The 25,452-nt window shown below is 48.0% G+C and overlaps 13 non-coding genes and 3 pseudogenes across 13 annotated transcripts; all 16 read right to left on the bottom strand.

Annotated features, from left to right (window-relative positions):
• Window positions 1-629: 629 nt before the first annotated feature.
• LOC142267486 (U2 spliceosomal RNA) lies at window positions 630-824 on the bottom strand. Its single transcript, XR_012733376.1, has one exon. It is a non-coding gene; the product is annotated as a U2 spliceosomal RNA (small nuclear RNA).
• Window positions 825-1,521: 697 nt separating this feature from the next.
• On the bottom strand, window positions 1,522-1,663 carry LOC142267512 (U2 spliceosomal RNA; annotated as a pseudogene).
• A 1,388-nt stretch (window positions 1,664-3,051) lies between these two features.
• On the bottom strand, window positions 3,052-3,247 carry LOC142267489 (U2 spliceosomal RNA). The gene has a single exon (XR_012733379.1). It is a non-coding gene; the product is annotated as a U2 spliceosomal RNA (small nuclear RNA).
• Window positions 3,248-5,474: 2,227 nt separating this feature from the next.
• LOC142267406 (U2 spliceosomal RNA) lies at window positions 5,475-5,665 on the bottom strand. The gene has a single exon (XR_012733306.1). It is a non-coding gene; the product is annotated as a U2 spliceosomal RNA (small nuclear RNA).
• Window positions 5,666-7,053: 1,388 nt separating this feature from the next.
• Window positions 7,054-7,249, bottom strand: LOC142267488 (U2 spliceosomal RNA). Its single transcript, XR_012733378.1, has one exon. It is a non-coding gene; the product is annotated as a U2 spliceosomal RNA (small nuclear RNA).
• A 2,227-nt stretch (window positions 7,250-9,476) lies between these two features.
• LOC142267405 (U2 spliceosomal RNA) lies at window positions 9,477-9,667 on the bottom strand. The gene has a single exon (XR_012733305.1). It is a non-coding gene; the product is annotated as a U2 spliceosomal RNA (small nuclear RNA).
• A 1,388-nt stretch (window positions 9,668-11,055) lies between these two features.
• Window positions 11,056-11,246, bottom strand: LOC142267404 (U2 spliceosomal RNA). Its single transcript, XR_012733304.1, has one exon. It is a non-coding gene; the product is annotated as a U2 spliceosomal RNA (small nuclear RNA).
• Window positions 11,247-12,634: 1,388 nt separating this feature from the next.
• LOC142267497 (U2 spliceosomal RNA) lies at window positions 12,635-12,819 on the bottom strand. The gene has a single exon (XR_012733386.1). It is a non-coding gene; the product is annotated as a U2 spliceosomal RNA (small nuclear RNA).
• Window positions 12,820-14,412: 1,593 nt separating this feature from the next.
• LOC142267484 (U2 spliceosomal RNA) lies at window positions 14,413-14,607 on the bottom strand. The gene has a single exon (XR_012733375.1). It is a non-coding gene; the product is annotated as a U2 spliceosomal RNA (small nuclear RNA).
• A 718-nt stretch (window positions 14,608-15,325) lies between these two features.
• On the bottom strand, window positions 15,326-15,483 carry LOC142267509 (U2 spliceosomal RNA; annotated as a pseudogene).
• A 1,388-nt stretch (window positions 15,484-16,871) lies between these two features.
• On the bottom strand, window positions 16,872-17,062 carry LOC142267403 (U2 spliceosomal RNA). Its single transcript, XR_012733303.1, has one exon. It is a non-coding gene; the product is annotated as a U2 spliceosomal RNA (small nuclear RNA).
• Window positions 17,063-18,449: 1,387 nt separating this feature from the next.
• On the bottom strand, window positions 18,450-18,634 carry LOC142267495 (U2 spliceosomal RNA). Its single transcript, XR_012733385.1, has one exon. It is a non-coding gene; the product is annotated as a U2 spliceosomal RNA (small nuclear RNA).
• Window positions 18,635-20,227: 1,593 nt separating this feature from the next.
• Window positions 20,228-20,418, bottom strand: LOC142267402 (U2 spliceosomal RNA). The gene has a single exon (XR_012733302.1). It is a non-coding gene; the product is annotated as a U2 spliceosomal RNA (small nuclear RNA).
• A 1,388-nt stretch (window positions 20,419-21,806) lies between these two features.
• Window positions 21,807-21,999, bottom strand: LOC142267498 (U2 spliceosomal RNA). Its single transcript, XR_012733387.1, has one exon. It is a non-coding gene; the product is annotated as a U2 spliceosomal RNA (small nuclear RNA).
• Window positions 22,000-22,742: 743 nt separating this feature from the next.
• On the bottom strand, window positions 22,743-22,884 carry LOC142267515 (U2 spliceosomal RNA; annotated as a pseudogene).
• Window positions 22,885-24,272: 1,388 nt separating this feature from the next.
• Window positions 24,273-24,463, bottom strand: LOC142267400 (U2 spliceosomal RNA). Its single transcript, XR_012733300.1, has one exon. It is a non-coding gene; the product is annotated as a U2 spliceosomal RNA (small nuclear RNA).
• Between the last annotated feature and the right edge of the window lie 989 nt (window positions 24,464-25,452).

Raw genomic sequence — 25,452 nt, 5'->3', positions numbered from 1 at the left:
GGCCGCCCTTTCTTAGTATTTGACGTTCCTTATATTGCGGTATGAGGCTTTGCAGCAGGTTGCAAACATTCATCACCCATGACTGTCCCCAATTGAGCTCAGAAGCTCAATGTCTATCATGACCTCTCTTTTAGAATGTCCAAGAGCAAGCAAACTATTCCTCCAGGAGAGGGCGCCAACAGACTACTAAAGAGATCATCATTACTCAAAGAAAACCCCAAAAACCAATGCATGATAGGAATAAACAGGTAACTTTCTTTGGAGTGGAAGCGGAGAGATCGCACCAGATGCCAATTCTAGATCTTATCACACCTGTGGTCACTGCAGCAGCAGGTGAATCCACTTTGTCCAAAAGGGATCTATTCCATTCAATTGCAAATGATCTAGATAAGACAGAGAACTGCAGCACGGGACATAGCCGAGTTGGTCAGGTTGAGTGGTGATGAGTTTGCTATTTGGATGAATAAAGAAAGTCAAAAGTGTGAAAGATAAAAAACAAAAGGAGGAAGTGTGAAAAGTGAATGGGCCAAATTGAGGTGCATATGAAGACGTATGCTTTCTTCCAATTCATTAAATCGGGCTAATATGAATCAGGTGAATTGAGTTCTGCTTTTGGAAACTGGGTTAAGAAGGGGTGCACCGGTCCTGGAGGTACTGCAATACCAGGTCAATGCGTGGAGTGGACAGAGCAAGCTCTTTTTCCATCTCCCTGTTCTAAAAATCCATTTAATATATGGTCCCCAGATAGGGGACGTATCAGATATTAAACTGATAAGAACAGATTTTGATTTAATGAAGCTTTCCAAAGCACCGCAAAAATGCATGACCGAAGTCACACCAAAAACAGTGCAAAGGCTAGGATTCGTGTGGACCCCTCCGTGAGAAGAGGATCCCCAAAAATCAACCCCGTCCCTCCGAGCCAGAAGGCCACAGCGAGGGTCAGGGATCTTCGGTGCTCCCCCAAGCCGAAGCCTGGTTGAGCCTTGTTGTTGCTCCCAGCGTCCACCGAGGCATCTTACCCAAGTGGAGTAGGGAGCTACTAGTCGTTGGTTTCGCAGCCGAGACTGCCCGGACCGTCAACCGGTGTTGGTTTCTCAGCCCAAGGCTGACCGGACCTCCAACCGGGTGTTGGTTTCTCAGCCCAAGGCTGACCGGACCTCCAACCGGGTGTTGGTTTCTCAGCCCAAGGCTAACCGGACCTCCAACCGGGTGTTGGTTTCTCAGCCAAAGCTGACCCGGACCTCCAACCGGGTGTTGGTTTCTAAGCCCAAAGCTGACCGGACCTCCGACCGAGATTATAAAAATTTCCCTTCTTAGCCAGAAGGCCAGGATAGGGCAATATGCTTGGAAAGTATGAATAGGCAAGGCGCGGCGTGCGACAGAGTCTGAGGCTTACCAGGGTCCCAACCTAGCAAGTTCAGACTCCCTCCAGGGTGTCCATTCCTGGGGCACATTGCACCATAACCCCCACACTTACTCAGTCTAATAGCCTCAATCCTGGTAGGGCCATGGTTTCCTCTAGATGGATATACTATCCTCCCAAAGTACTAACAAGTGCAACCTTCCAGTGTGCATTGCATCATTGTACTAAGGTGGCCGGAGCCTTAAACCACCTTTTCGAACGATACTACACTTGATCTTAGCCAAAAGGCCGAGAAGCGATAACCAGAATTGGTTTGGGCCTCGAGTGGCACCCTGGCCTATGCCGGACACATCTTAGGGAGAGAGAGCGAGAGGGAGACAAACCCACGCCTACAGAAGACATTTTGTCACCCAAGCCAACCCTTGAAAAGGCTGCTTTGCAGAGCAAAAACAAGAAGAATGGTGCGTTTTGCAGCCGCCGCCCCCCACTGCAATGAATCTGAATAACTCCTCCTTTAGGGCGCAAGCAACTCCCCTCCCCCTTGCAGTCTTTCCAATTCACGATACAAAAAGACGGACAGGACAGGTTGCCTGACTTTCCGTCACTGCCACCCTTTGCCATCCTTACCCGTAGAAAGCCCTTTCATCATCCCCAAACCCTAATCTTTTCCCTTTCCTTCCCAGCCCCCAAACCCTGCCCTCTGTACCCTTCTCACCACCCGCATCCCTTCTCCTGTCATCCCCCTACCACCCGGGAAAAAAAGAGCTTGCCCCCTCCTTACACTAGCCCACCCTCCCACCCAAAGAACAACTTCTGCTGCGCAGCTTGTTTTCTAGGCAGCAGCGCTATTGTGATGTCAGCGGGGGCATTGTGACAAGCCGCCAGTGTTCCGTCTCTTCATGTTGTGCACAGTTCAAACGGAAAATACATCAACAGGCAGACTACAGAAAAGCTTACTATCAAAGGTTAGAGGGGGGCTTTCTCAGAGGGCTTTTTACAGTTTTTCTATTCCCAATTAGCCGTTTAAGTGTACTTATTGAAAGTAGTAATTCTTTCATAGGCCGCCCTTTCTTAGTATTTGACGTTCCTTATATTGCGGTATGAGGCTTTGCAGCAGGTTGCAAACATTCATCACCCATGACTGTCCCCAATTGAGCTCAGAAGCTCAATGTCTATCATGACCTCTCTTTTAGAATGTCCAAGAGCAAGCAAACTATTCCTCCAGGAGAGGGCGCCAACAGACTACTAAAGAGATCATCATTACTCAAAGAAAACCCCAAAAACCAATGCATGATAGGAATAAACAGGTAACTTTCTTTGGAGTGGAAGCGGAGAGATCGCACCAGATGCCAATTCTAGATCTTATCACACCTGTGGTCACTGCAGCAGCAGGTGAATCCACTTTGTCCAAAAGGGATCTATTCCATTCAATTGCAAATGATCTAGATAAGACAGAGAACTGCAGCACGGGACATAGCCGAGTTGGTCAGGTTGAGTGGTGATGAGTTTGCTATTTGGATGAATAAAGAAAGTCAAAAGTGTGAAAGATAAAAAACAAAAGGAGGAAGTGTGAAAAGTGAATGGGCCAAATTGAGGTGCATATGAAGACGTATGCTTTCTTCCAATTCATTAAATCGGGCTAATATGAATCAGGTGAATTGAGTTCTGCTTTTGGAAACTGGGTTAAGAAGGGGTGCACCGGTCCTGGAGGTACTGCAATACCAGGTCAATGCGTGGAGTGGACAGAGCAAGCTCTTTTTCCATCTCCCTGTTCTAAAAATCCATTTAATATATGGTCCCCAGATAGGGGACGTATCAGATATTAAACTGATAAGAACAGATTTTTGATTTAATGAAGCTTTCCAAAGCACCGCAAAAATGCATGACCGAAGTCACACCAAAAACAGTGCAAAGGCTAGGATTCGTGTGGACCCCTCCGTGAGAAGAGGATCCCCAAAAATCAACCCCGTCCCTCCGAGCCAGAAGGCCACAGCGAGGGTCAGGGATCTTCGGTGCTCCCCCAAGCCGAAGCCTGGTTGAGCCTTGTTGTTGCTCCCAGCGTCCACCGAGGCATCTTACCCAAGTGGAGTAGGGAACTACTAGTCGTTGGTTTCGCAGCCGAGACTGCCCGGACCGTCAACCGGTGTTGGTTTCTCAGCCCAAGGCTGACCGGACCTCCAACCGGGTGTTGGTTTCTCAGCCCAAGGCTGACCGGACCTCCAACCGGGTGTTGGTTTCTCAGCCCAAGGCTAACCGGACCTCCAACCGGGTGTTGGTTTCTCAGCCAAAGCTGACCCGGACCTCCAACCGGGTGTTGGTTTCTCAGCCCAAAGCTGACCGGACCTCCGACCGGGATTATAAAAATTTCCCTTCTTAGCCAGAAGGCCAGGATAGGGCAATATGCTTGGAAAGTATGAATAGGCAAGGCGCGGCGTGCGACAGAGTCTGAGGCTTACCAGGGTCCCAACCTAGCAAGTTCAGACTCCCTCCAGGGTGTCCATTCCTGGGGCACATTGCACCATAACCCCCACACTTACTCAGTCTAATAGCCTCAATCCTGGTAGGGCCATGGTTTCCTCTAGATGGATATACTATCCTCCCAAAGTACTAACAAGTGCAACCTTCCAGTGTGCATTGCATCATTGTACTAAGGTGGCCGGAGCCTTAAACCACCTTTTCGAACGATACTACACTTTATCTTAGCCAAAAGGCCGAGAAGCGATAACCAGAATTGGTTTGGGCCTCGAGTGGCACCCTGGCCTATGCCGGACACATCTTAGGGAGAGAGAGCGAGAGGGAGACAAACCCACGCCTACAGAAGACATTTTGTCACCCAAGCCAACCCTTGAAAAGGCTGCTTTGCAGAGCAAAAACAAGAAGAATGGTGCGTTTTGCAGCCGCCGCCCCCCACTGCAATGAATCTGAATAACTCCTCCTTTAGGGCGCAAGCAACTCCCCTCCCCCTTGCAGTCTTTCCAATTCACGATACAAAAAGACGGACAGGACAGGTTGCCTGACTTTCCGTCACTGCCACCCTTTGCCATCCTTACCCGTAGAAAGCCCTTTCATCATCCCCAAACCCTAATCTTTTCCCTTTCCTTCCCAGCCCCCAAACCCTGCCCTCTGTACCCTTCTCACCACCCGCATCCCTTCTCCTGTCATCCCCCTACCACCCGGGAAAAAAAGAGCTTGCCCCCTCCTTACACTAGCCCACCCTCCCACCCAAAGAACAACTTCTGCTGCGCAGCTTGTTTTCTAGGCAGCAGCGCTATTGTGATGTCAGCGGGGGCATTGTGACAAGCCGCCAGTGTTCCGTCTCTTCATGTTGTGCACAGTTCAAACGGAAAATACATCAACAGGCAGACTACAGAAAAGCTTACTATCAAAGGTTAGAGGGGGGCTTTCTCAGAGGGCTTTTTACAGTTTTTCTATTCCCAATTAGCCGTTTAAGTGTACTTATTGAAAGTAGTAATTCTTTCATAGGCCGCCCTTTCTTAGTATTTGACGTTCCTTATATTGCGGTATGAGGCTTTGCAGCAGGTTGCAAACATTCATCACCCATGACTGTCCCCAATTGAGCTCAGAAGCTCAATGTCTATCATGACCTCTCTTTTAGAATGTCCAAGAGCAAGCAAACTATTCCTCCAGGAGAGGGCGCCAACAGACTACTAAAGAGATCATCATTACTCAAAGAAAACCCCAAAAACCAATGCATGATAGGAATAAACAGGTAACTTTCTTTGGAGTGGAAGCGGAGAGATCGCACCAGATGCCAATTCTAGATCTTATCACACCTGTGGTCACTGCAGCAGCAGGTGAATCCACTTTGTCCAAAAGGGATCTATTCCATTCAATTGCAAATGATCTAGATAAGACAGAGAACTGCAGCACGGGACATAGCCGAGTTGGTCAGGTTGAGTGGTGATGAGTTTGCTATTTGGATGAATAAAGAAAGTCAAAAGTGTGAAAGATAAAAAACAAAAGGAGGAAGTGTGAAAAGTGAATGGGCCAAATTGAGGTGCATATGAAGACGTATGCTTTCTTCCAATTCATTAAATCGGGCTAATATGAATCAGGTGAATTGAGTTCTGCTTTTGGAAACTGGGTTAAGAAGGGGTGCACCGGTCCTGGAGGTACTGCAATACCAGGTCAATGCGTGGAGTGGACAGAGCAAGCTCTTTTTCCATCTCCCTGTTCTAAAAATCCATTTAATATATGGTCCCCAGATAGGGGACGTATCAGATATTAAACTGATAAGAACAGATACTACACTTGATCTTAGCCAAAAGGCCGAGAAGCGATAACCAGAATTGGTTTGGGCCTCGAGTGGCACCCTGGCCTATGCCGGACACATCTTAGGGAGAGAGAGCGAGAGGGAGACAAACCCACGCCTACAGAAGACATTTTGTCACCCAAGCCAACCCTTGAAAAGGCTGCTTTGCAGAGCAAAAACAAGAAGAATGGTGCGTTTTGCAGCCGCCGCCCCCCACTGCAATGAATCTGAATAACTCCTCCTTTAGGGCGCAAGCAACTCCCCTCCCCCTTGCAGTCTTTCCAATTCACGATACAAAAAGACGGACAGGACAGGTTGCCTGACTTTCCGTCACTGCCACCCTTTGCCATCCTTACCCGTAGAAAGCCCTTTCATCATCCCCAAACCCTAATCTTTTCCCTTTCCTTCCCAGCCCCCAAACCCTGCCCTCTGTACCCTTCTCACCACCCGCATCCCTTCTCCTGTCATCCCCCTACCACCCGGGAAAAAAAGAGCTTGCCCCCTCCTTACACTAGCCCACCCTCCCACCCAAAGAACAACTTCTGCTGCGCAGCTTGTTTTCTAGGCAGCAGCGCTATTGTGATGTCAGCGGGGGCATTGTGACAAGCCGCCAGTGTTCCGTCTCTTCATGTTGTGCACAGTTCAAACGGAAAATACATCAACAGGCAGACTACAGAAAAGCTTACTATCAAAGGTTAGAGGGGGGCTTTCTCAGAGGGCTTTTTACAGTTTTTCTATTCCCAATTAGCCGTTTAAGTGTACTTATTGAAAGTAGTAATTCTTTCATAGGCCGCCCTTTCTTAGTATTTGACGTTCCTTATATTGCGGTATGAGGCTTTGCAGCAGGTTGCAAACATTCATCACCCATGACTGTCCCCAATTGAGCTCAGAAGCTCAATGTCTATCATGACCTCTCTTTTAGAATGTCCAAGAGCAAGCAAACTATTCCTCCAGGAGAGGGCGCCAACAGACTACTAAAGAGATCATCATTACTCAAAGAAAACCCCAAAAACCAATGCATGATAGGAATAAACAGGTAACTTTCTTTGGAGTGGAAGCGGAGAGATCGCACCAGATGCCAATTCTAGATCTTATCACACCTGTGGTCACTGCAGCAGCAGGTGAATCCACTTTGTCCAAAAGGGATCTATTCCATTCAATTGCAAATGATCTAGATAAGACAGAGAACTGCAGCAAGGGACATAGCCGAGTTGGTCAGGTTGAGTGGTGATGAGTTTGCTATTTGGATGAATAAAGAAAGTCAAAAGTGTGAAAGATAAAAAACAAAAGGAGGAAGTGTGAAAAGTGAATGGGCCAAATTGAGGTGCATATGAAGACGTATGCTTTCTTCCAATTCATTAAATCGGGCTAATATGAATCAGGTGAATTGAGTTCTGCTTTTGGAAACTGGGTTAAGAAGGGGTGCACCGGTCCTGGAGGTACTGCAATACCAGGTCAATGCGTGGAGTGGACAGAGCAAGCTCTTTTTCCATCTCCCTGTTCTAAAAATCCATTTAATATATGGTCCCCAGATAGGGGACGTATCAGATATTAAACTGATAAGAACAGATTTTTGATTTAATGAAGCTTTCCAAAGCACCGCAAAAATGCATGACCGAAGTCACACCAAAAACAGTGCAAAGGCTAGGATTCGTGTGGACCCCTCCGTGAGAAGAGGATCCCCAAAAATCAACCCCGTCCCTCCGAGCCAGAAGGCCACAGCGAGGGTCAGGGATCTTCGGTGCTCCCCCAAGCCGAAGCCTGGTTGAGCCTTGTTGTTGCTCCCAGCGTCCACCGAGGCATCTTACCCAAGTGGAGTAGGGAACTACTAGTCGTTGGTTTCGCAGCCGAGACTGCCCGGACCGTCAACCGGTGTTGGTTTCTCAGCCCAAGGCTGACCGGACCTCCAACCGGGTGTTGGTTTCTCAGCCCAAGGCTGACCGGACCTCCAACCGGGTGTTGGTTTCTCAGCCCAAGGCTAACCGGACCTCCAACCGGGTGTTGGTTTCTCAGCCAAAGCTGACCCGGACCTCCAACCGGGTGTTGGTTTCTCAGCCCAAAGCTGACCGGACCTCCGACCGGGATTATAAAAATTTCCCTTCTTAGCCAGAAGGCCAGGATAGGGCAATATGCTTGGAAAGTATGAATAGGCAAGGCGCGGCGTGCGACAGAGTCTGAGGCTTACCAGGGTCCCAACCTAGCAAGTTCAGACTCCCTCCAGGGTGTCCATTCCTGGGGCACATTGCACCATAACCCCCACACTTACTCAGTCTAATAGCCTCAATCCTGGTAGGGCCATGGTTTCCTCTAGATGGATATACTATCCTCCCAAAGTACTAACAAGTGCAACCTTCCAGTGTGCATTGCATCATTGTACTAAGGTGGCCGGAGCCTTAAACCACCTTTTCGAACGATACTACACTTTATCTTAGCCAAAAGGCCGAGAAGCGATAACCAGAATTGGTTTGGGCCTCGAGTGGCACCCTGGCCTATGCCGGACACATCTTAGGGAGAGAGAGCGAGAGGGAGACAAACCCACGCCTACAGAAGACATTTTGTCACCCAAGCCAACCCTTGAAAAGGCTGCTTTGCAGAGCAAAAACAAGAAGAATGGTGCGTTTTGCAGCCGCCGCCCCCCACTGCAATGAATCTGAATAACTCCTCCTTTAGGGCGCAAGCAACTCCCCTCCCCCTTGCAGTCTTTCCAATTCACGATACAAAAAGACGGACAGGACAGGTTGCCTGACTTTCCGTCACTGCCACCCTTTGCCATCCTTACCCGTAGAAAGCCCTTTCATCATCCCCAAACCCTAATCTTTTCCCTTTCCTTCCCAGCCCCCAAACCCTGCCCTCTGTACCCTTCTCACCACCCGCATCCCTTCTCCTGTCATCCCCCTACCACCCGGGAAAAAAAGAGCTTGCCCCCTCCTTACACTAGCCCACCCTCCCACCCAAAGAACAACTTCTGCTGCGCAGCTTGTTTTCTAGGCAGCAGCGCTATTGTGATGTCAGCGGGGGCATTGTGACAAGCCGCCAGTGTTCCGTCTCTTCATGTTGTGCACAGTTCAAACGGAAAATACATCAACAGGCAGACTACAGAAAAGCTTACTATCAAAGGTTAGAGGGGGGCTTTCTCAGAGGGCTTTTTACAGTTTTTCTATTCCCAATTAGCCGTTTAAGTGTACTTATTGAAAGTAGTAATTCTTTCATAGGCCGCCCTTTCTTAGTATTTGACGTTCCTTATATTGCGGTATGAGGCTTTGCAGCAGGTTGCAAACATTCATCACCCATGACTGTCCCCAATTGAGCTCAGAAGCTCAATGTCTATCATGACCTCTCTTTTAGAATGTCCAAGAGCAAGCAAACTATTCCTCCAGGAGAGGGCGCCAACAGACTACTAAAGAGATCATCATTACTCAAAGAAAACCCCAAAAACCAATGCATGATAGGAATAAACAGGTAACTTTCTTTGGAGTGGAAGCGGAGAGATCGCACCAGATGCCAATTCTAGATCTTATCACACCTGTGGTCACTGCAGCAGCAGGTGAATCCACTTTGTCCAAAAGGGATCTATTCCATTCAATTGCAAATGATCTAGATAAGACAGAGAACTGCAGCACGGGACATAGCCGAGTTGGTCAGGTTGAGTGGTGATGAGTTTGCTATTTGGATGAATAAAGAAAGTCAAAAGTGTGAAAGATAAAAAACAAAAGGAGGAAGTGTGAAAAGTGAATGGGCCAAATTGAGGTGCATATGAAGACGTATGCTTTCTTCCAATTCATTAAATCGGGCTAATATGAATCAGGTGAATTGAGTTCTGCTTTTGGAAACTGGGTTAAGAAGGGGTGCACCGGTCCTGGAGGTACTGCAATACCAGGTCAATGCGTGGAGTGGACAGAGCAAGCTCTTTTTCCATCTCCCTGTTCTAAAAATCCATTTAATATATGGTCCCCAGATAGGGGACGTATCAGATATTAAACTGATAAGAACAGATACTACACTTGATCTTAGCCAAAAGGCCGAGAAGCGATAACCAGAATTGGTTTGGGCCTCGAGTGGCACCCTGGCCTATGCCGGACACATCTTAGGGAGAGAGAGCGAGAGGGAGACAAACCCACGCCTACAGAAGACATTTTGTCACCCAAGCCAACCCTTGAAAAGGCTGCTTTGCAGAGCAAAAACAAGAAGAATGGTGCGTTTTGCAGCCGCCGCCCCCCACTGCAATGAATCTGAATAACTCCTCCTTTAGGGCGCAAGCAACTCCCCTCCCCCTTGCAGTCTTTCCAATTCACGATACAAAAAGACGGACAGGACAGGTTGCCTGACTTTCCGTCACTGCCACCCTTTGCCATCCTTACCCGTAGAAAGCCCTTTCATCATCCCCAAACCCTAATCTTTTCCCTTTCCTTCCCAGCCCCCAAACCCTGCCCTCTGTACCCTTCTCACCACCCGCATCCCTTCTCCTGTCATCCCCCTACCACCCGGGAAAAAAAGAGCTTGCCCCCTCCTTACACTAGCCCACCCTCCCACCCAAAGAACAACTTCTGCTGCGCAGCTTGTTTTCTAGGCAGCAGCGCTATTGTGATGTCAGCGGGGGCATTGTGACAAGCCGCCAGTGTTCCGTCTCTTCATGTTGTGCACAGTTCAGACGGAAAATACATCAACAGGCAGACTACAGAAAAGCTTACTATCAAAGGTTAGAGGGGGGCTTTCTCAGAGGGCTTTTTACAGTTTTTCTATTCCCAATTAGCCGTTTAAGTGTACTTATTGAAAGTAGTAATTCTTTCATAGGCCGCCCTTTCTTAGTATTTGACGTTCCTTATATTGCGGTATGAGGCTTTGCAGCAGGTTGCAAACATTCATCACCCATGACTGTCCCCAATTGAGCTCAGAAGCTCAATGTCTATCATGACCTCTCTTTTAGAATGTCCAAGAGCAAGCAAACTATTCCTCCAGGAGAGGGCGCCAACAGACTACTAAAGAGATCATCATTACTCAAAGAAAACCCCAAAAACCAATGCATGATAGGAATAAACAGGTAACTTTCTTTGGAGTGGAAGCGGAGAGATCGCACCAGATGCCAATTCTAGATCTTATCACACCTGTGGTCACTGCAGCAGCAGGTGAATCCACTTTGTCCAAAAGGGATCTATTCCATTCAATTGCAAATGATCTAGATAAGACAGAGAACTGCAGCACGGGACATAGCCGAGTTGGTCAGGTTGAGTGGTGATGAGTTTGCTATTTGGATGAATAAAGAAAGTCAAAAGTGTGAAAGATAAAAAACAAAAGGAGGAAGTGTGAAAAGTGAATGGGCCAAATTGAGGTGCATATGAAGACGTATGCTTTCTTCCAATTCATTAAATCGGGCTAATATGAATCAGGTGAATTGAGTTCTGCTTTTGGAAACTGGGTTAAGAAGGGGTGCACCGGTCCTGGAGGTACTGCAATACCAGGTCAATGCGTGGAGTGGACAGAGCAAGCTCTTTTTCCATCTCCCTGTTCTAAAAATCCATTTAATATATGGTCCCCAGATAGGGGACGTATCAGATATTAAACTGATAAGAACAGATACTACACTTGATCTTAGCCAAAAGGCCGAGAAGCGATAACCAGAATTGGTTTGGGCCTCGAGTGGCACCCTGGCCTATGCCGGACACATCTTAGGGAGAGAGAGCGAGAGGGAGACAAACCCACGCCTACAGAAGACATTTTGTCACCCAAGCCAACCCTTGAAAAGGCTGCTTTGCAGAGCAAAAACAAGAAGAATGGTGCGTTTTGCAGCCGCCGCCCCCCACTGCAATGAATCTGAATAACTCCTCCTTTAGGGCGCAAGCAACTCCCCTCCCCCTTGCAGTCTTTCCAATTCACGATACAAAAAGACGGACAGGACAGGTTGCCTGACTTTCCGTCACTGCCACCCTTTGCCATCCTTACCCGTAGAAAGCCCTTTCATCATCCCCAAACCCTAATCTTTTCCCTTTCCTTCCCAGCCCCCAAACCCTGCCCTCTGTACCCTTCTCACCACCCGCATCCCTTCTCCTGTCATCCCCCTACCACCCGGGAAAAAAAGAGCTTGCCCCCTCCTTACACTAGCCCACCCTCCCACCCAAAGAACAACTTCTGCTGCGCAGCTTGTTTTCTAGGCAGCAGCGCTATTGTGATGTCAGCGGGGGCATTGTGACAAGCCGCCAGTGTTCCGTCTCTTCATGTTGTGCACAGTTCAAACGGAAAATACATCAACAGGCAGACTACAGAAAAGCTTACTATCAAAGGTTAGAGGGGGGCTTTCTCAGAGGGCTTTTTACAGTTTTTCTATTCCCAATTAGCCGTTTAAGTGTACTTATTGAAAGTAGTAATTCTTTCATAGGCCGCCCTTTCTTAGTATTTGACGTTCCTTATATTGCGGTATGAGGCTTTGCAGCAGGTTGCAAACATTCATCACCCATGACTGTCCCCAATTGAGCTCAGAAGCTCAATGTCTATCATGACCTCTTTTTTAGAATGTCCAAGAGCAAGCAAACTATTCCTCCAGGAGAGGGCGCCAACAGACTACTAAAGAGATCATCATTACTCAAAGAAAACCCCAAAAACCAATGCATGATAGGAATAAACAGGTAACTTTCTTTGGAGTGGAAGCGGAGAGATCGCACCAGATGCCAATTCTAGATCTTATCACACCTGTGGTCACTGCAGCAGCAGGTGAATCCACTTTGTCCAAAAGGGATCTATTCCATTCAATTGCAAATGATCTAGATAAGACAGAGAACTGCAGCACGGGACATAGCCGAGTTGGTCAGGTTGAGTGGTGATGAGTTTGCTATTTGGATGAATAAAGAAAGTCAAAAGTGTGAAAGATAAAAAACAAAAGGAGGAAGTGTGAAAAGTGAATGGGCCAAATTGAGGTGCATATGAAGACGTATGCTTTCTTCCAATTCATTAAATCGGGCTAATATGAATCAGGTGAATTGAGTTCTGCTTTTGGAAACTGGGTTAAGAAGGGGTGCACCGGTCCTGGAGGTACTGCAATACCAGGTCAATGCGTGGAGTGGACAGAGCAAGCTCTTTTTCCATCTCCCTATTCTAAAAATCCATTTAATATATGGTCCCCAGATAGGGGACGTATCAGATATTAAACTGATAAGAACAGATGAGATTTCATCCGCAAATTTCAGAAAACGGTCATCGGCCACCACACAAAAGCGCAGTGCCGCAGGTGATCGCCTCCCGAGCCCAGGAACCACCAGCCATAAGGGGACGTAAGCACCAAAAGGCGCAACAATCCCCGAGGCCGGCGGTTGTGCAAGCCCGGGCCCCTCCCAGCCAAGACCAAGGCAAACCCAATGAAGAGACTACACTTGATCTTAGCCAAAAGGCCGAGAAGCGATAACCAGAATTGGTTTGGGCCTCGAGTGGCACCCTGGCCTATGCCGGACACATCTTAGGGAGAGAGAGCGAGAGGGAGACAAACCCACGCCTACAGAAGACATTTTGTCACCCAAGCCAACCCTTGAAAAGGCTGCTTTGCAGAGCAAAAACAAGAAGAATGGTGCGTTTTGCAGCCGCCGCCCCCCACTGCAATGAATCTGAATAACTCCTCCTTTAGGGCGCAAGCAACTCCCCTCCCCCTTGCAGTCTTTCCAATTCACGATACAAAAAGACGGACAGGACAGGTTGCCTGACTTTCCGTCACTGCCACCCTTTGCCATCCTTACCCGTAGAAAGCCCTTTCATCATCCCCAAACCCTAATCTTTTCCCTTTCCTTCCCAGCCCCCAAACCCTGCCCTCTGTACCCTTCTCACCACCCGCATCCCTTCTCCTGTCATCCCCCTACCACCCGGGAAAAAAAGAGCTTGCCCCCTCCTTACACTAGCCCACCCTCCCACCCAAAGAACAACTTCTGCTGCGCAGCTTGTTTTCTAGGCAGCAGCGCTATTGTGATGTCAGCGGGGGCATTGTGACAAGCCGCCAGTGTTCCGTCTCTTCATGTTGTGCACAGTTCAAACGGAAAATACATCAACAGGCAGACTACAGAAAAGCTTACTATCAAAGGTTAGAGGGGGGCTTTCTCAGAGGGCTTTTTACAGTTTTTCTATTCCCAATTAGCCGTTTAAGTGTACTTATTGAAAGTAGTAATTCTTTCATAGGCCGCCCTTTCTTAGTATTTGACGTTCCTTATATTGCGGTATGAGGCTTTGCAGCAGGTTGCAAACATTCATCACCCATGACTGTCCCCAATTGAGCTCAGAAGCTCAATGTCTATCATGACCTCTCTTTTAGAATGTCCAAGAGCAAGCAAACTATTCCTCCAGGAGAGGGCGCCAACAGACTACTAAAGAGATCATCATTACTCAAAGAAAACCCCAAAAACCAATGCATGATAGGAATAAACAGGTAACTTTCTTTGGAGTGGAAGCGGAGAGATCGCACCAGATGCCAATTCTAGATCTTATCACACCTGTGGTCACTGCAGCAGCAGGTGAATCCACTTTGTCCAAAAGGGATCTATTCCATTCAATTGCAAATGATCTAGATAAGACAGAGAACTGCAGCACGGGACATAGCCGAGTTGGTCAGGTTGAGTGGTGATGAGTTTGCTATTTGGATGAATAAAGAAAGTCAAAAGTGTGAAAGATAAAAAACAAAAGGAGGAAGTGTGAAAAGTGAATGGGCCAAATTGAGGTGCATATGAAGACGTATGCTTTCTTCCAATTCATTAAATCGGGCTAATATGAATCAGGTGAATTGAGTTCTGCTTTTGGAAACTGGGTTAAGAAGGGGTGCACCGGTCCTGGAGGTACTGCAATACCAGGTCAATGCGTGGAGTGGACAGAGCAAGCTCTTTTTCCATCTCCCTGTTCTAAAAATCCATTTAATATATGGTCCCCAGATAGGGGACGTATCAGATATTAAACTGATAAGAACAGATTTTGATTTAATGAAGCTTTCCAAAGCACCGCAAAAATGCATGACCGAAGTCACACCAAAAACAGTGCAAAGGCTAGGATTCGTGTGGACCCCTCCGTGAGAAGAGGATCCCCAAAAATCAACCCCGTCCCTCCGAGCCAGAAGGCCACAGCGAGGGTCAGGGATCTTCGGTGCTCCCCCAAGCCGAAGCCTGGTTGAGCCTTGTTGTTGCTCCCAGCGTCCACCGAGGCATCTTACCCAAGTGGAGTAGGGAGCTACTAGTCGTTGGTTTCGCAGCCGAGACTGCCCGGACCGTCAACCGGTGTTGGTTTCTCAGCCCAAGGCTGACCGGACCTCCAACCGGGTGTTGGTTTCTCAGCCCAAGGCTGACCGGACCTCCAACCGGGTGTTGGTTTCTCAGCCCAAGGCTAACCGGACCTCCAACCGGGTGTTGGTTTCTCAGCCAAAGCTGACCTGGACCTCCAACCGGGTGTTGGTTTCTCAGCCCAAAGCTGACCGGACCTCCGACCGGGATTATAAAAATTTCCCTTCTTAGCCAGAAGGCCGGGATAGGGCAATATGCTTGGAAAGTATGAATAGGCAAGGCGCGGCGTGCGACAGAGTCTGAGGCTTACCAGGGTCCCAACCTAGCAAGTTCAGACTCCCTCCAGGGTGTCCATTCCTGGGGCACATTGCACCATAACCCCCACACTTACTCAGTCTAATAGCCTCGATCCTGGTAGGGCCATGGTTTCCTCTAGATGGATATACTATCCTCCCAAAGTACTAACAAGCGCAACCTTCCAGTGTGCATTGCATCATTGTACTAAGGTGGCCGGAGCCTTAAACCACCTTTTCGAATGATACTACACTTGATCTTAGCCAAAAAGCCGAGAAGCGATACTACACTTGATCTTAGCCAAAAGGCCGAGAAGCGATAACCAGAATTGGTTTGGGCCTCGAGTGGCACCCTGGCCTATGCCGGACACATCTTAGGGAGAGAGAGCGAGAGGGAGACAAACCCACGCCTACAGAAGACATTTTGTCACCCAAGCCAACCCTTGAAAAGGCTGCTTTGCAGAGCAAAAACAAGAAGAATGGTGCGTTTTGCAGCCGCCGCCCCCCACTGCAATGAATCTGAATAACTCCTCCTTTAGGGCGCAAGCAACTCCCCTCCCCCTTGCAGTCTTTCCAATTCACGATACAAAAAGACGGACAGGACAGGTTGCCTGACTTTCCGTCACTGCCACCCTTTGCCATCCTTACCCGTAGAAAGCCCTTTCATCATCCCCAAACCCTAATCTTTTCCCTTTCCTTCCCAGCCCCCAAACCCTGCCCTCTGTACCCTTCTCACCACCCGCATCCCTTCTCCTGTCATCCCCCTACCACCCGGGAAAAAAAGAGCTTGCCCCCTCCTTACACTAGCCCACCCTCCCACCCAAAGAACAACTTCTGCTGCGCAGCTTGTTTTCTAGGCAGCAGCGCTATTGTGATGTCAGCGGGGGCATTGTGACAAGCCGCCAGTGTTCCGTCTCTTCATGTTGTGCACAGTTCAAACGGAAAATACATCAACAGGCAGACTACAGAAAAGCTTACTATCAAAGGTTAGAGGGGGGCTTTCTCAGAGGGCTTTTTACAGTTTTTCTATTCCCAATTAGCCGTTTAAGTGTACTTATTGAAAGTAGTAATTCTTTCATAGGCCGCCCTTTCTTAGTATTTGACGTTCCTTATATTGCGGTATGAGGCTTTGCAGCAGGTTGCAAACATTCATCACCCATGACTGTCCCCAATTGAGCTCAGAAGCTCAATGTCTATCATGACCTCTCTTTTAGAATGTCCAAGAGCAAGCAAACTATTCCTCCAGGAGAGGGCGCCAACAGACTACTAAAGAGATCATCATTACTCAAAGAAAACCCCAAAAACCAATGCATGATAGGAATAAACAGGTAACTTTCTTTGGAGTGGAAGCGGAGAGATCGCACCAGATGCCAATTCTAGATCTTATCACACCTGTGGTCACTGCAGCAGCAGGTGAATCCACTTTGTCCAAAAGGGATCTATTCCATTCAATTGCAAATGATCTAGATAAGACAGAGAACTGCAGCACGGGACATAGCCGAGTTGGTCAGGTTGAGTGGTGATGAGTTTGCTATTTGGATGAATAAAGAAAGTCAAAAGTGTGAAAGATAAAAAACAAAAGGAGGAAGTGTGAAAAGTGAATGGGCCAAATTGAGGTGCATATGAAGACGTATGCTTTCTTCCAATTCATTAAATCGGGCTAATATGAATCAGGTGAATTGAGTTCTGCTTTTGGAAACTGGGTTAAGAAGGGGTGCACCGGTCCTGGAGGTACTGCAATACCAGGTCAATGCGTGGAGTGGACAGAGCAAGCTCTTTTTCCATCTCCCTGTTCTAAAAATCCATTTAATATATGGTCCCCAGATAGGGGACGTATCAGATATTAAACTGATAAGAACAGATACTACACTTGATCTTAGCCAAAAGGCCGAGAAGCGATAACCAGAATTGGTTTGGGCCTCGAGTGGCACCCTGGCCTATGCCGGACACATCTTAGGGAGAGAGAGCGAGAGGGAGACAAACCCACGCCTACAGAAGACATTTTGTCACCCAAGCCAACCCTTGAAAAGGCTGCTTTGCAGAGCAAAAACAAGAAGAATGGTGCGTTTTGCAGCCGCCGCCCCCCACTGCAATGAATCTGAATAACTCCTCCTTTAGGGCGCAAGCAACTCCCCTCCCCCTTGCAGTCTTTCCAATTCACGATACAAAAAGACGGACAGGACAGGTTGCCTGACTTTCCGTCACTGCCACCCTTTGCCATCCTTACCCGTAGAAAGCCCTTTCATCATCCCCAAACCCTAATCTTTTCCCTTTCCTTCCCAGCCCCCAAACCCTGCCCTCTGTACCCTTCTCACCACCCGCATCCCTTCTCCTGTCATCCCCCTACCACCCGGGAAAAAAAGAGCTTGCCCCCTCCTTACACTAGCCCACCCTCCCACCCAAAGAACAACTTCTGCTGCGCAGCTTGTTTTCTAGGCAGCAGCGCTATTGTGATGTCAGCGGGGGCATTGTGACAAGCCGCCAGTGTTCCGTCTCTTCATGTTGTGCACAGTTCAAACGGAAAATACATCAACAGGCAGACTACAGAAAAGCTTACTATCAAAGGTTAGAGGGGGGCTTTCTCAGAGGGCTTTTTACAGTTTTCTATTCCCAATTAGCCGTTTAAGTGTACTTATTGAAAGTAGTAATTCTTTCATAGGCCGCCCTTTCTTAGTATTTGACGTTCCTTATATTGCGGTATGAGGCTTTGCAGCAGGTTGCAAACATTCATCACCCATGACTGTCCCCAATTGAGCTCAGAAGCTCAATGTCTATCATGACCTCTCTTTTAGAATGTCCAAGAGCAAGCAAACTATTCCTCCAGGAGAGGGCGCCAACAGACTACTAAAGAGATCATCATTACTCAAAGAAAACCCCAAAAACCAATGCATGATAGGAATAAACAGGTAACTTTCTTTGGAGTGGAAGCGGAGAGATCGCACCAGATGCCAATTCTAGATCTTATCACACCTGTGGTCACTGCAGCAGCAGGTGAATCCACTTTGTCCAAAAGGGATCTATTCCATTCAATTGCAAATGATCTAGATAAGACAGAGAACTGCAGCACGGGACATAGCCGAGTTGGTCAGGTTGAGTGGTGATGAGTTTGCTATTTGGATGAATAAAGAAAGTCAAAAGTGTGAAAGATAAAAAACAAAAGGAGGAAGTGTGAAAAGTGAATGGGCCAAATTGAGGTGCATATGAAGACGTATGCTTTCTTCCAATTCATTAAATCGGGCTAATATGAATCAGGTGAATTGAGTTCTGCTTTTGGAAACTGGGTTAAGAAGGGGTGCACCGGTCCTGGAGGTACTGCAATACCAGGTCAATGCGTGGAGTGGACAGAGCAAGCTCTTTTTCCATCTCCCTGTTCTAAAAATCCATTTAATATATGGTCCCCAGATAGGGGACGTATCAGATATTAAACTGATAAGAACAGATGAGATTTCATCCGCAAATTTCAGAAAACGGTCATCGGCCACCACACAAAAGCGCAGTGCCGCAGGTGATCGCCTCCCGAGCCCAGGAACCACCAGCCATAAGGGGACGTAAGCACCAAAAGGCGCAACAATCCCCGAGGCCGGCGGTTGTGCAAGCCCGGGCCCCTCCTAGCCAAGACCAAGGCAAACCCAATGAAGGGACTACACTTGATCTTAGCCAAAAGGCCGAGAAGCGATAACCAGAATTGGTTTGGGCCTCGAGTGGCACCCTGGCCTATGCCGGACACATCTTAGGGAGAGAGAGCGAGAGGGAGACAAACCCACGCCTACAGAGGACATTTTGTCACCCAAGCCAACCCTTGAAAAGGCTGCTTTGCAGAGCAAAAACAAGAAGAATGGTGCGTTTTGCAGCCGCCGCCCCCCACTGCAATGAATCTGAATAACTCCTCCTTTAGGGCGCAAGCAACTCCCCTCCCCCTTGCAGTCTTTCCAATTCACGATACAAAAAGACGGACAGGACAGGTTGCCTGACTTTCCGTCACTGCCACCCTTTGCCATCCTTACCCGTAGAAAGCCCTTTCATCATCCCCAAACCCTAATCTTTTCCCTTTCCTTCCCAGCCCCCAAACCCTGCCCTCTGTACCCTTCTCACCACCCGCATCCCTTCTCCTGTCATCCCCCTACCACCCGGGAAAAAAAGAGCTTGCCCCCTCCTTACACTAGCCCACCCTCCCACCCAAAGAACAACTTCTGCTGCGCAGCTTGTTTTCTAGGCAGCAGCGCTATCGTGATGTCAGCGGGGGCATTGTGACAAGCCGCCAGTGTTCCGTCTCTTCATGTTGTGCACAGTTCAAACGGAAAATACATCAACAGGAAGACTACAGAAAAGCTTACTATCAAAGGTTAGAGGGGGGCTTTCTCAGAGGGCTTTTTACAGTTTTTCTATTCCCAATTAGCCGTTTAAGTGTACTTATTGAAAGTAGTAATTCTTTCATAGGCCGCCCTTTCTTAGTATTTGACGTTCCTTATATTGCGGTATGAGGCTTTGCAGCAGGTTGCAAACATTCATCACCCATGACTGTCCCCAATTGAGCTCAGAAGCTCAATGTCTATCATGACCTCTCTTTTAGAATGTCCAAGAGCAAGCAAACTATTCCTCCAGGAGAGGGCGCCAACAGACTACTAAAGAGATCATCATTACTCAAAGAAAACCCCAAAAACCAATGCATGATAGGAATAAACAGGTAACTTTCTTTGGAGTGGAAGCGGAGAGATCGCACCAGATGCCAATTCTAGATCTTATCACACCTGTGGTCACTGCAGCAGCAGGTGAATCCACTTTGTCCAAAAGGGATCTATTCCATTCAATTGCAAATGATCTAGATAAGACAGAGAACTGCAGCACGGGACATAGCCGAGTTGGTCAGGTTGAGTGGTGATGAGTTTGCTATTTGGATGAATAAAGAAAGTCAAAAGTGTGAAAGATAAAAAACAAAAGGAGGAAGTGTGAAAAGTGAATGGGCCAAATTGAGGTGCATATGAAGACGTATGCTTTCTTCCAATTCATTAAATCGGGCTAATATGAATCAGGTGAATTGAGTTCTGCTTTTGGAAACTGGGTTAAGAAGGGGTGCACCGGTCCTGGAGGTACTGCAATACCAGGTCAATGCGTGGAGTGGACAGAGCAAGCTCTTTTTCCATCTCCCTGTTCTAAAAATCCATTTAATATATGGTCCCCAGATAGGGGACGTATCAGATATTAAACTGATAAGAACAGATACTACACTTGATCTTAGCCAAAAGGCCGAGAAGCGATAACCAGAATTGGTTTGGGCCTCGAGTGGCACCCTGGCCTATGCCGGACACATCTTAGGGAGAGAGAGCGAGAGGGAGACAAACCCACGCCTACAGAAGACATTTTGTCACCCAAGCCAACCCTTGAAAAGGCTGCTTTGCAGAGCAAAAACAAGAAGAATGGTGCGTTTTGCAGCCGCCGCCCCCCACTGCAATGAATCTGAATAACTCCTCCTTTAGGGCGCAAGCAACTCCCCTCCCCCTTGCAGTCTTTCCAATTCACGATACAAAAAGACGGACAGGACAGGTTGCCTGACTTTCCGTCACTGCCACCCTTTGCCATCCTTACCCGTAGAAAGCCCTTTCATCATCCCCAAACCCTAATCTTTTCCCTTTCCTTCCCAGCCCCCAAACCCTGCCCTCTGTACCCTTCTCACCACCCGCATCCCTTCTCCTGTCATCCCCCTACCACCCGGGAAAAAAAGAGCTTGCCCCCTCCTTACACTAGCCCACCCTCCCACCCAAAGAACAACTTCTGCTGCGCAGCTTGTTTTCTAGGCAGCAGCGCTATTGTGATGTCAGCGGGGGCATTGTGACAAGCCGCCAGTGTTCCGTCTCTTCATGTTGTGCACAGTTCAAACGGAAAATACATCAACAGGCAGACTACAGAAAAGCTTACTATCAAAGGTTAGAGGGGGGCTTTCTCAGAGGGCTTTTTACAGTTTTTCTATTCCCAATTAGCCGTTTAAGTGTACTTATTGAAAGTAGTAATTCTTTCATAGGCCGCCCTTTCTTAGTATTTGACGTTCCTTATATTGCGGTATGAGGCTTTGCAGCAGGTTGCAAACATTCATCACCCATGACTGTCCCCAATTGAGCTCAGAAGCTCAATGTCTATCATGACCTCTCTTTTAGAATGTCCAAGAGCAAGCAAACTATTCCTCCAGGAGAGGGCGCCAACAGACTACTAAAGAGATCATCATTACTCAAAGAAAACCCCAAAAACCAATGCATGATAGGAATAAACAGGTAACTTTCTTTGGAGTGGAAGCGGAGAGATCGCACCAGATGCCAATTCTAGATCTTATCACACCTGTGGTCACTGCAGCAGCAGGTGAATCCACTTTGTCCAAAAGGGATCTATTCCATTCAATTGCAAATGATCTAGATAAGACAGAGAACTGCAGCACGGGACATAGCCGAGTTGGTCAGGTTGAGTGGTGATGAGTTTGCTATTTGGATGAATAAAGAAAGTCAAAAGTGTGAAAGATAAAAAACAAAAGGAGGAAGTGTGAAAAGTGAATGGGCCAAATTGAGGTGCATATGAAGACGTATGCTTTCTTCCAATTCATTAAATCGGGCTAATATGAATCAGGTGAATTGAGTTCTGCTTTTGGAAACTGGGTTAAGAAGGGGTGCACCGGTCCTGGAGGTACTGCAATACCAGGTCAATGCGTGGAGTGGACAGAGCAAGCTCTTCTTCCATCTCTCTGTTCTAAAAATCCATTTAATATATGGTCCCCAGATAGGGGACGTATCAGATATTAAACTGATAAGAACAGATTTTTGATTTAATGAAGCTTTCCAAAGCACCGCAAAAAATGCATGACCGAAGTCACACCAAAAACAGTGCAAAGGCTAGGATTCGTGTGGACCCCTCCGTGAGGAGAGGGTCCCCAAAAATCAACCCCGTCTCTCCGAGCCAGAAGGCCACAGCAAGGGTCAGGGATCTTCGGTGCTCCCCCAAGCCGAAGCCTGGTTGAGCCTTGTCGTTGCTCCCAGCGTCCATCCAGGCATCTTACCCAAGTGGAGTAGAGAGCTACTAGTTGTTGGTTTCGCAGCCGAAACTGCCCGGACCGTCAACCGGTGTTGGTTTCTCAGCCCAAGGCTAACCGGACCTCCAACCGGGTGTTGGTTTCTCAGCCGAAGCTGACCCGGACCTCCAACCGGGTGTTGGTTTCTCAGCCGAAGCTGACCCGGACCTCCAACCGGGTGTTGGTTTCTCAGCCGAAGCTGACCCGGACCTCCAACCGGGTGTTGGTTTCTCAGCCAAAGCTGACCCGGACCTCCAACCGGGTGTTGGTTTCTCAGCCCAAAGCTGAACGGACCTCCGACCATGATTATAAAAATTTCCCTTCCTAGCCAGAAGGCCGGGATAGAGCAATATGCTCAGAAAGTATGAAAGGGCAAGGTACGGTGTGCTACAGAGCCCAAGGCTCGCCGGGGTCCCAAGCCAGCAAGCTCAGACTCACTCCAGGGTCGTCAATCCTGGGGCACATTGCACCATAGCCCCCACACTTACTCAGTCTAATAGCCTCGATCCTGGTAGGGCCATGGTTTCCTCTAGATGGATATACTATCCTCCCAAAGTACTAACAAGCGCAACCTTCCAGTGTGCATTGCATCATTGTACTAAGGTGGCCGGAGCCTTAAACCACCTTTTCGAACGATACTACACTTGATCTTAGCCAAAAGGCCGAGAAGCGATAACCAGAATTGGTTTGGGCCTCGAGTGGCACCCTGGCCTATGCCGGACACATCTTAGGGAGAGAGAGCGAGAGGGAGACAAACCCACGCCTACAGAAGACATTTTGTCACCCAAGCCAACCCTTGAAAAGGCTGCTTTGCAGAGCAAAAACAAGAAGAATGGTGCGTTTTGCAGCCGCCGCCCCCCACTGCAATGAATCTGAATAACTCCTCCTTTAGGGCGCAAGCAACTCCCCTCCCCCTTGCAGTCTTTCCAATTCACGATACAAAAAGACGGACAGGACAGGTTGCCTGACTTTCCGTCACTGCCACCCTTTGCCATCCTTACCCGTAGAAAGCCCTTTCATCATCCCCAAACCCTAATCTTTTCCCTTTCCTTCCCAGCCCCCAAACCCTGCCCTCTGTACCCTTCTCACCACCCGCATCCCTTCTCCTGTCATCCCCCTACCACCCGGGAAAAAAAGAGCTTGCCCCCTCCTTACACTAGCCCACCCTCCCACCCAAAGAACAACTTCTGCTGCGCAGCTTGTTTTCTAGGCAGCAGCGCTATTGTGATGTCAGCGGGGGCATTGTGACAAGCCGCCAGTGTTCCGTCTCTTCATGTTGTGCACAGTTCAAACGGAAAATACATCAACAGGCAGACTACAGAAAAGCTTACTATCAAAGGTTAGAGGGGGGCTTTCTCAGAGGGCTTTTTACAGTTTTTCTATTCCCAATTAGCCGTTTAAGTGTACTTATTGAAAGTAGTAATTCTTTCATAGGCCGCCCTTTCTTAGTATTTGACGTTCCTTATATTGCGGTATGAGGCTTTGCAGCAGGTTGCAAACATTCATCACCCATGACTGTCCCCAATTGAGCTCAGAAGCTCAATGTCTATCATGACCTCTCTTTTAGAATGTCCAAGAGCAAGCAAACTATTCCTCCAGGAGAGGGCGCCAACAGACTACTAAAGAGATCATCATTACTCAAAGAAAACCCCAAAACCCAATGCATGATAGGAATAAACAGGTAACTTTCTTTGGAGTGGAAGCGGAGAGATCGCACCAGATGCCAATTCTAGATCTTATCACACCTGTGGTCACTGCAGCAGCAGGTGAATCCACTTTGTCCAAAAGGGATCTATTCCATTCAATTGCAAATGATCTAGATAAGACAGAGAACTGCAGCACGGGACATAGCCGAGTTGGTCAGGTTGAGTGGTGATGAGTTTGCTATTTGGATGAATAAAGAAAGTCAAAAGTGTGAAAGATAAAAAACAAAAGGAGGAAGTGTGAAAAGTGAATGGGCCAAATTGAGGTGCATATGAAGACGTATGCTTTCTTCCAATTCATTAAATCGGGCTAATATGAATCAGGTGAATTGAGTTCTGCTTTTGGAAACTGGGTTAAGAAGGGGTGCACCGGTCCTGGAGGTACTGCAATACCAGGTCAATGCGTGGAGTGGACAGAGCAAGCTCTTTTTCCATCTCCCTGTTCTAAAAATCCATTTAATATATGGTCCCCAGATAGGGGACGTATCAGATATTAAACTGATAAGAACAGATACTACACTTGATCTTAGCCAAAAGGCCGAGAAGCGATAACCAGAATTGGTTTGGGCCTCGAGTGGCACCCTGGCCTATGCCGGACACATCTTAGGGAGAGAGAGCGAGAGGGAGACAAACCCACGCCTACAGAAGACATTTTGTCACCCAAGCCAACCCTTGAAAAGGCTGCTTTGCAGAGCAAAAACAAGAAGAATGGTGCGTTTTGCAGCCGCCGCCCCCCACTGCAATGAATCTGAATAACTCCTCCTTTAGGGCGCAAGCAACTCCCCTCCCCCTTGCAGTCTTTCCAATTCACGATACAAAAAGACGGACAGGACAGGTTGCCTGACTTTCCGTCACTGCCACCCTTTGCCATCCTTACCCGTAGAAAGCCCTTTCATCATCCCCAAACCCTAATCTTTTCCCTTTCCTTCCCAGCCCCCAAACCCTGCCCTCTGTACCCTTCTCACCACCCGCATCCCTTCTCCTGTCATCCCCCTACCACCCGGGAAAAAAAGAGCTTGCCCCCTCCTTACACTAGCCCACCCTCCCACCCAAAGAACAACTTCTGCTGCGCAGCTTGTTTTCTAGGCAGCAGCGCTATTGTGATGTCAGCGGGGGCATTGTGACAAGCCGCCAGTGTTCCGTCTCTTCATGTTGTGCACAGTTCAAACGGAAAATACATCAACAGGCAGACTACAGAAAAGCTTACTATCAAAGGTTAGAGGGGGGCTTTCTCAGAGGGCTTTTTACAGTTTTTCTATTCCCAATTAGCCGTTTAAGTGTACTTATTGAAAGTAGTAATTCTTTCATAGGCCGCCCTTTCTTAGTATTTGACGTTCCTTATATTGCGGTATGAGGCTTTGCAGCAGGTTGCAAACATTCATCACCCATGACTGTCCCCAATTGAGCTCAGAAGCTCAATGTCTATCATGACCTCTCTTTTAGAATGTCCAAGAGCAAGCAAACTATTCCTCCAGGAGAGGGCGCCAACAGACTACTAAAGAGATCATCATTACTCAAAGAAAACCCCAAAAACCAATG

Source organism: Anomaloglossus baeobatrachus, unplaced genomic scaffold (genome assembly GCF_048569485.1).
Source record: "Anomaloglossus baeobatrachus isolate aAnoBae1 unplaced genomic scaffold, aAnoBae1.hap1 Scaffold_295, whole genome shotgun sequence".
Classification (NCBI taxonomy): Eukaryota; Metazoa; Chordata; class Amphibia; order Anura; family Aromobatidae; genus Anomaloglossus; species Anomaloglossus baeobatrachus.
This window is presented reverse-complemented; position numbering and strand designations above follow the sequence as displayed.